The sequence below is a fragment of the Magnolia sinica genome, chromosome 7 (assembly GCF_029962835.1).
Source record: "Magnolia sinica isolate HGM2019 chromosome 7, MsV1, whole genome shotgun sequence".
Lineage (NCBI taxonomy): Eukaryota > Viridiplantae > Streptophyta > Magnoliopsida > Magnoliales > Magnoliaceae > Magnolia > Magnolia sinica.
The window spans coordinates 24,875,194-24,883,412 of NC_080579.1; the positions used below are offsets into that span (position 1 = coordinate 24,875,194).

Here is an 8,219-nt window from a genome sequence, read left to right on the forward strand (position 1 = left end):
GCCTCGATAATCAGAATTGGACTCGACAATCGGAATTGGCCTCGACAATCAGAGTCGAGCTCGATAATCAGAATCGGCCTCTATATTCGGAATCAGCCTCGACAATTAGAATTAGCCTCGACAATCAAAATTGGCCTCGACAATCAGAATCAGTTTCGAAAATCGAAATCGGCCTCGATAATCGGAATCAGCCTCAATAATCAGAATCGGCCTCGACAATCAAAATCAGCCAAGACAATCAAAATTGGCCTCGACAATGGGAATCAACTTCGATAATTGGCCTCGACAATCGGAATCAGCCTCGACAATCAGAATCGATAATCAGCCTAACAAAGGGCCTAAGGGAAGGTCGCAATGTGGACATTTAACCATTATTGCCCATCAATGTGGACATTTAACTATCATTACTTTCAAGGAGTGGCCCACATAGAGCCAACATATAGTGGGCCCATGGCCTCACACCAGGCCATATATACATCATATCGGGCCTTATCAATGGGCTGCACCAATGGGCCTCAAATACATCAAGTGGGCCATATTAATGGGCCTCAAATACATCAAGTGGGCCATATTAATGGGCCACACCAATGAGCCTCATATAAATCAACTGGGCTGCATCAATGGGTCACACCAATGGGCCTCATATATATCAAGTGGACCGCATTACTGGGTCGCGCCAATGGGCCTCATATACATCAAGTGGGCCGCATCACATGGGCCTCAATAATGGGCCTTATATACATCAACCGGGTCGCATTACATGGGCCAATTACACATCACAATGGGCTGCATCATATGGGTCGAAAATATATCACAATGGGTCACGTCCCACGGCCTAATACACACCACAATGGGCCTCATGTACATCAAGTCAGGCCTCATCATATGGGTTTCAAATATAAAACAGGTGGGCGCCATCACATGGGCTAAAAATACAAATATGTGGGCCCCGCACATGGGTCAAAAATACATCATGATGGGCCTCATGAATGGGCCGCACCAATGGGCCTCAAATGGGCTTGGACCACACCAAAAATCATTTCACTAGTTGCACGTGTATCATGTGTGTTGTTGTACACTATCATTCTATGGGGCACATGGCCACTAATGATGATCAGCACTGTCCAACATTCTCCAACACGTCCAAATTTTGGACAGCACCGTCCAAACATTGTCCAACACTGTCCAGCATAATCTGGACAGTGTGGATTATAATAAATAAATCAAGGTGGGTTCCACCATCCTGATCAAGTGGATGGTGTGGATGAAACATATACATAATGTTGGCCCCACAGCACCGTCCAAATCAGTGGATGGTGTAGATGAATTTTACAGCAAGGTGGGTCCCATCCCACATGTGCAGCATGTGTGGGGTGGGCCCCACATGTCCTACCAAAGGAATTGATGGTGTGGATTAACACACCTACCTTAAGAGCAGACCCACAGAAGTTGCTGAAATCAATACAACAGCTATATTACCACTGCAATGCACTCCACCCAATCCACTACCTTATCAAGTGGGTCCCACGTGGGGTCCACCGCATATGATATTATATATATATATATATAATATAATATAAAGGATGTTGTTGCTGATAACATCCAGGCACTGGACAGCCTGGATACGAAACATGTACATAATGTGGTTGTCACGGATGGACCATGTGGATTCACATGTACATCATGGTGGGCCACAGATGACCTAGATAAAATACATGAATCAGATGGGTCCACATGTGTGGACGGTGGATAAAACACCTATACCAAGTGGTCCCACGTGTGGACCGTGAGCTCCACCTAAGATTTGGATTTGCCACATCTCCCAGCCCATGGCGTGGGAGCCTGGATGGACGGTGTGGATCCACTCGTCCATCAGTGGGTCCACGTCCCATGTATGAATGGTGTGGGTATAACTCATACAACATGTGTGTCCCACATGAGTGGTTAAAACAAATACATTAGGTGGGTGTGGCCCGCAGCTTCACAACAAGCTGATATTTGTGCTTTCTTTCATCCTAGCCTGTCCCACCATGGACAACAATGTGGGCTCCACCAACTGGATCAAGTGGGCCACATACCTTAAAGAGAGAGAGAGAGAGAGAGAGAGAGAGAGATAGAGAGAGAGAAATGTGAGACAGGGAGCAGATATGGGAGGGGCCCCGCCACTATGGGCCCCTTAATACAATGCATACTTCAAGATGGGTCTCACACAAATGGGCCCTCAAATCAATGGCTGAAAATTCATAAGATCACCCACCTATTGGCATCCTTCTTGGTCCGATGGAACGCCGAACTCCTTGGCTTCAATCGTGATGAAAGATGATGAAAAATTGAGGGTTGAGATGGGAGATGAGAGGGTAAGAAGTGGGCCACACTAAAGCTTCTCTCATGGAGCTCTCTTCCTTAGACGTTGGGTTGTTTGGGGTTTGCTTGAAAAAATGGAGAAAATGAGAGAGAGGGAGGATGGGATGTAAAGAGGGAGAGAGGGATGGGTGAGTGAGTGATGGGTGATGTGTACTTGACATGTAAGGGATGGGTTGTAAGAGGGAGAATTGACTTTGCGGATGGTGTTGTACTTGACATGATATGAATGGTACTTGATTGATTGATGTGATTGATTGGACATTCTCTTAGGATTGCAAATGCGCGACATTTCCTCGAACTTAATGCAGGCCCACATCTCCCGGCCTGGCTATCACCTCGGTGCATGAGACGCTGATGTTTTATTTAAACTAACACGATTTAAATGATATTTAAACTCGCAAGTATACGAATCAGATGCAGATACGGTACGTATTACGAGATCGTTCCCACGAGGACTGGTCGTCACAATTCAAATCTATGACTCTCCTTAACTAATCCAACAGATAATGGAATGAACTACTAAGCACAATTTTAGGGGAAAAAAACAATTAAGAACATGGAAGAAAATTCAATCAGAAAGAGAGCACTAGGACTTTCGAATCCACCCCTAATTATCCTAACCCTTGTTTTGTCTATTGATTCACCTTGATCTAGATTGATACCACTTAAATAGAGAAAGCACAATCTGTGTCCTTAATCGGGCATACAGACTGTCTAATTCCTTTAAGCAATGCCATGAATGACATATCCCATATCCTTCGTCGGGCATAAGGGATGTACAATTCATTAAAGCATCCTGTTTCTTCCTCTATAGGAAACCTGTTCTTGATCAGACACAAGCACCTATAATAAGCATCTAAACAACATCCATATATATACTTTGGTCAAGTTCATAGATGGAGAAGTATAGAATTTAAACCCATAAAGCCCACTTAAAGAAAGAAACAAATTAATTGAAATTCAAAGTAAATCAACCAATACAAGAGCTAATCAAATTAGGGGCTTCATCTCAGCCCTAGCTGAGAGATTAGTGACCCATAAAATCCATAAAAAAAATATTAAATAAAATTCATAAAAATTAAACACCAAACCAATCGATCTCTCTCTCTTCTTTCTTCTCTTTCTTCTCTTTCTTCTCTCCCTTGCTCCAGATCTAGAATCCCCTGGTTCTGAATGCCTTTCCCACGTCCAAAACTCCCCTTTTATAGCTGCTGGATGGCTGGGGTCGGTGGCAGAGTCGTAGAAGGACTCGGAGTACAAATTTTCGCAGCCGTGATCGGTGGGCCCCACAGAGGTATTTTCTGGAAAATCCACCCCGTCCATTGGATTCAGAACGAAATTTCAGTCAAGAATAGGTGGATTCGAAGGTCCATTAGTGCGGCCCACAGAAGAAATCTCAAAAAACTCGATTTTGAACGTCCCGGGGCAGTCTACTTTTGGCCTCTGTACCGCACACGTGTGTACGCATGGGCGAGGAATATCAACATGGTTTTGAAGCTCTCGAAGCCCTCTACACGATGGACGGATCAGATCTTCCGGAAGGTTGACGAGTGGGGCCCACTAATCTCCGCAAAAACTGGCAGCGTCCGTGCGTTTCGCGGACGCCAAACCGACGCTGCGATGATGGTTGAGTCCATTATTGGACTTTTCACAGGAATCCACGCCGTCCATTGGTTTCAGCTCAAAAAATCAGTAGGAATTGACTGGTTTTGGGGTGGATTCGGTGCAGCCTACGCGGCTTTCTGTCTTGCCGTCCAACTGCGTTTGAACGGCTGGGCTCTGATCTATGCGTTCATTTGAATTTTTGCCACCTAGGCAATGGTAATGGCTGCCCCAGGAAGTGGATGGACGGTTTGGATTGTCCATTTGGACACTAGGTGGGCCCCACAACCGACGACCACGGTTCGGTTCCGCGGACGCTGAAACGGAAATTTCCGTTTTTGAAAAGGGAGTCGGGTCAGCGCTGCTGACCGACTTAGGTGCGTTCGGTGCTCCGATAGTGCACATGTACACTATGTACATACATTATACATATGGGTCCACTGTGATGATTTCGAGAAATCCAATCCGTCCATCCTATTTCTCATCTTCTTTAAACCGTTTAAGTCAAATTTGAAGTATATCCAGATTGTAGGTGGGCCTAAAATTGGAGATTAATGGGCTGATTTGTCAGTTGGCTCACTTCCCGAGATCTTCAATGGCTGAAATTTAATATGTACGGTTAATTTACGGCCCTCATCCCATGTATGAAGTTTCAAAGTGATCGGATAGCGGGAACCATGTGATCTTGCATTCTGGACCCTTTTCGGGCCTCTTTATCGTGCTTTCTTCAGATCCCAGGCGTGTAAAATCTTCACTATTGGTTTTCTGGAGTCCATCCCATGCTCTGGAGACTTTGGATCATAAAATCCATGCCTTTAACATCAATTTCCAATACATACTCCTGATTTCATCCTGTAATAAAAACACGAGTAAAACACTCCATTAAGCCTCATCATGTACGTCAATTTAGGCAATTACTGGGGTCTGATATGCAATATTTGACCCTGATCAGACGCGGCATAGAAACTGCGGTGACGGCGCGGTCGCTAGGGTACAAGTCTTGGGTTGTGCCGACTCTAAAATATGGGATACGACTTAATACTACCAGAAAAAGGGGCAAAGGCTATGGATAAAAACCGTAGCTAAAGATCTATGGCTACGGTTATCGTCCGTAGCACGACTGTAGTCGTAGGTGCCGTAGCCATAGGTCTAAAAGATATGGCTACGAATTTAATCCATAGCTATAGATATCAATAGCTACGGATATAATCCGTAGCAATACTTTCTGTAACAAAAAGTACATACAACTATGGATAATATTTGTTGCTAAAAGTATAACTAGATCCGTAGCTATATGCCAAAGTTAGATATAGCTACGGTTTTAAATATAGGGCTATGGTTAATAGCCGTAGCATTTGCTGATTTTTTTATTAAAAGGAAACAATAATGGGGTCTCTTACCATTACCAGTACATATGCCCCGATAGACCAATTCATAAAAAAATTCCAAATTCAACAATAAAAGAAACCAGTGCATGCACTAAAAATATGATTTGGTTTTTCTTTCCTCTTCTCATTAACCATTGTTTGGATGATCAAATCTTACAATCTTAGGGATCTTTGAAGCATCCTTAGTCAAACTTTAAGCATGCATCATACCGATGGCTTGAATGATTGACCAGAATTATACATATAAAGAATGTTGCACCTCAATCAGTGTGACATGGGCCAAAACTCATGCTGGTGCATTCATACATCTAGTAAATACCTTTTTTTTCCTATGCCTAAATTCCAACTCTTGATTACCATTGCCATTCCTCAATTCATCACAAAAATTTTAAAGGCACATGAAGAGAATAAAGCATAATGTAATTAAAAAAAGGTCCCTGTACTTTGTATTTCATGAAACAATACAAAACAATAGTAGTATAATGAAACAAATACCCAAAACAACAATCTATGAATCTAAGAACCCTACCGTAGTTCAACTAAAAGGAACCATAGAAATCTCGAATTGAGGAAATGTGATCCCAATGGGAGTGTTTTCCCTTACCGATCAGCAATGAAAGAGAAGATGACGTCATTGGGGAGGCCGGAGATGTAGAGCCAACGAACAAAATTGCAGCTTTGGGTGACAATCATCTGAAGCATATGATCCATTTGCTCTGGCTTACGCTGGAGGCTCCATTCCTCAATGTCTATATCTTACCAACAGTAAGGCCTTGAAATTGCTATAACCCAAGACTTGCAAACCAACAAAGATTTTCAAATATCATGCACCCGTATATTGATCTAACAACTTCTATGTCACACCTGTAATACTTGCCAATCAAGCTAAGGTGTCAATATCATATGCGTATTTTCTATTTCCAGTAGTTTATGTTGATAACACAAGGGCAAATTTGAAGCAAAACTTAAAAAAGAAGAAACAATAAGATATATATATATATCTATATATATATATATATATATATATATATATCTATATATATATATATATATATATATATATATATATACCACTGAAGGGAAATCTCACTAGTGAGTGATTGAGAAGCAAAGTTGTAAGCCAAAAGTGAGTTAGCTAGAAGCACAGCGGTAAGTCACAGCTTTTCAGCAATTTCACTTACCTGTAAATAACTTACACATGAAACTCACTTTCAATTAATGTGTTTACAACTCAAAAAAGTTATAGGCATCCAAACAGATAGTGGGTCAGGCTCAGGTTAGAAATGGTTCATTTAAGTAAATGGGTTGGACTTGGGTTGAACTCTACCTGACTTGAGCCACCCATATTGCTCATCAATGGGTTGAGCTAGATGACCTGAACCGGCCTAAAAGATCTGAGAATATATATCTGTGGGTAATAACAATTGCCCCTTCATTATGCTCATTCATAACCGTCCACTATGCACATGGCCTGTTATGACTAGTTTATGATACCATGGTTTCAATGTTGGCATGCATTTTATGAGGAAACCCAAACATATCAAATAGAAATTAAGAAAATCTCCATGATACTGGAAAAGCTTTATTTTATGAAGAACCCAAATAGAAATTACAGTAAGTGCTAAATTCTATAGTGGAAATCTTTTTTGAGATAACATATCTTTGATTGATGAAACAGCCAAAGAACAACTATGAGATCCAAATCGATGGGAAGCACACCATCAACAAATTGAAGCAAGAATTTTTCTAAAATTGAAACAAGAGTCTCAAATCTCATTTACCTGTTTCTGAAAGCATAGGACATACGAAATATCTACAATGTCGATTTCATCAATTCCTCATTAAATGGAACAAAATTGGGCTTTCCCTGTGTAGTACCAGAACTGCAAGAAACAAATATTTTGCCTCAGTTCACTGATCATATGTTCAAAGTAGGTACATGAAGCAAAAGCAGAATCAGAAACAAGACCTTAATGATATGGTTGTTATGGATCTCCCAGTAAGTATAGGTGACAAGTCTCCATCTGCAATTCTTTGAAAATATGGTTCCAAATCTGGATGAGTAGCCAATGGTACACTAGAAATATGAAACATCTTGCTGTTCAGACACAAATTGCATACTGGCGTTGTCAGTAGCAAGTCGCTACTAGACGGTGCTCTGTGGGCCATTCACTTGTACTTTTCTGTCTGGAGATCTAAGGATGTAGGTTATAGAAACATATATAATCAATCAGTTTCTTACTTCAAATGCTACAGAATGTTACATAAAACATAAAATGCAGATTTGAAAGCAATGAATAACTTGAAAGAAAAAATAATAATAATCTGATAGTATAGTTAATGATCTAACATCTTCCTGTTCCTTGGTTAATGTGTTCTGCTCCATTGATGAAGTCAATGTACAGCTGCTGTCTCCAACAAGAACAAGGGGCTAAGAACAGGTGTTCAATGGAAATGGTGTACAACCTGTTTCTATTAAGGAATCCACCTTTAGTTGAAATGATTGGATAGACCATCAATGTCGGACCACGATTAAACAGAAATAAAGAAGCAATCCTTGGAATCAAACCTATCTGATCTGCAATGACATGTCATTGTCCTCCAAATACTCTACCCTTTCCTAATTTTCAGCATCATAACTGTTTGCAGTAAAGATGTCAAGAATCTAAGTCACGGACTGATAGGTAGTTTCACAGTGAACTCATTAAAGATGTAGTAATGAGGAATTGTACATGAACTATGCCAATAGAGTTTGGTTAACTTTCCTTTTTTTCTTAGTTTACTTCAAGTGTAGTCCATTATTACTGGATTTACCTGATTGCTCTATGTTCTAAAGTCCTCTATAGACAATCTTGAATCAAGAAC

At 41.1% G+C, this 8,219-nt stretch overlaps 1 long non-coding RNA gene across 1 annotated transcript; it reads right to left on the minus strand.

Moving 5' to 3' along the window:
• Positions 1-6,446: 6,446 nt before the first annotated feature.
• Positions 6,447-7,610, minus strand: LOC131252024 (uncharacterized). The gene is made up of 3 exons (XR_009174107.1): positions 7,324-7,610; positions 7,136-7,237; positions 6,447-6,535 (listed from the first exon to the last, which is right to left on the minus strand). It is a non-coding gene; the product is annotated as an uncharacterized LOC131252024 (long non-coding RNA).
• Between the last annotated feature and the right edge of the window lie 609 nt (positions 7,611-8,219).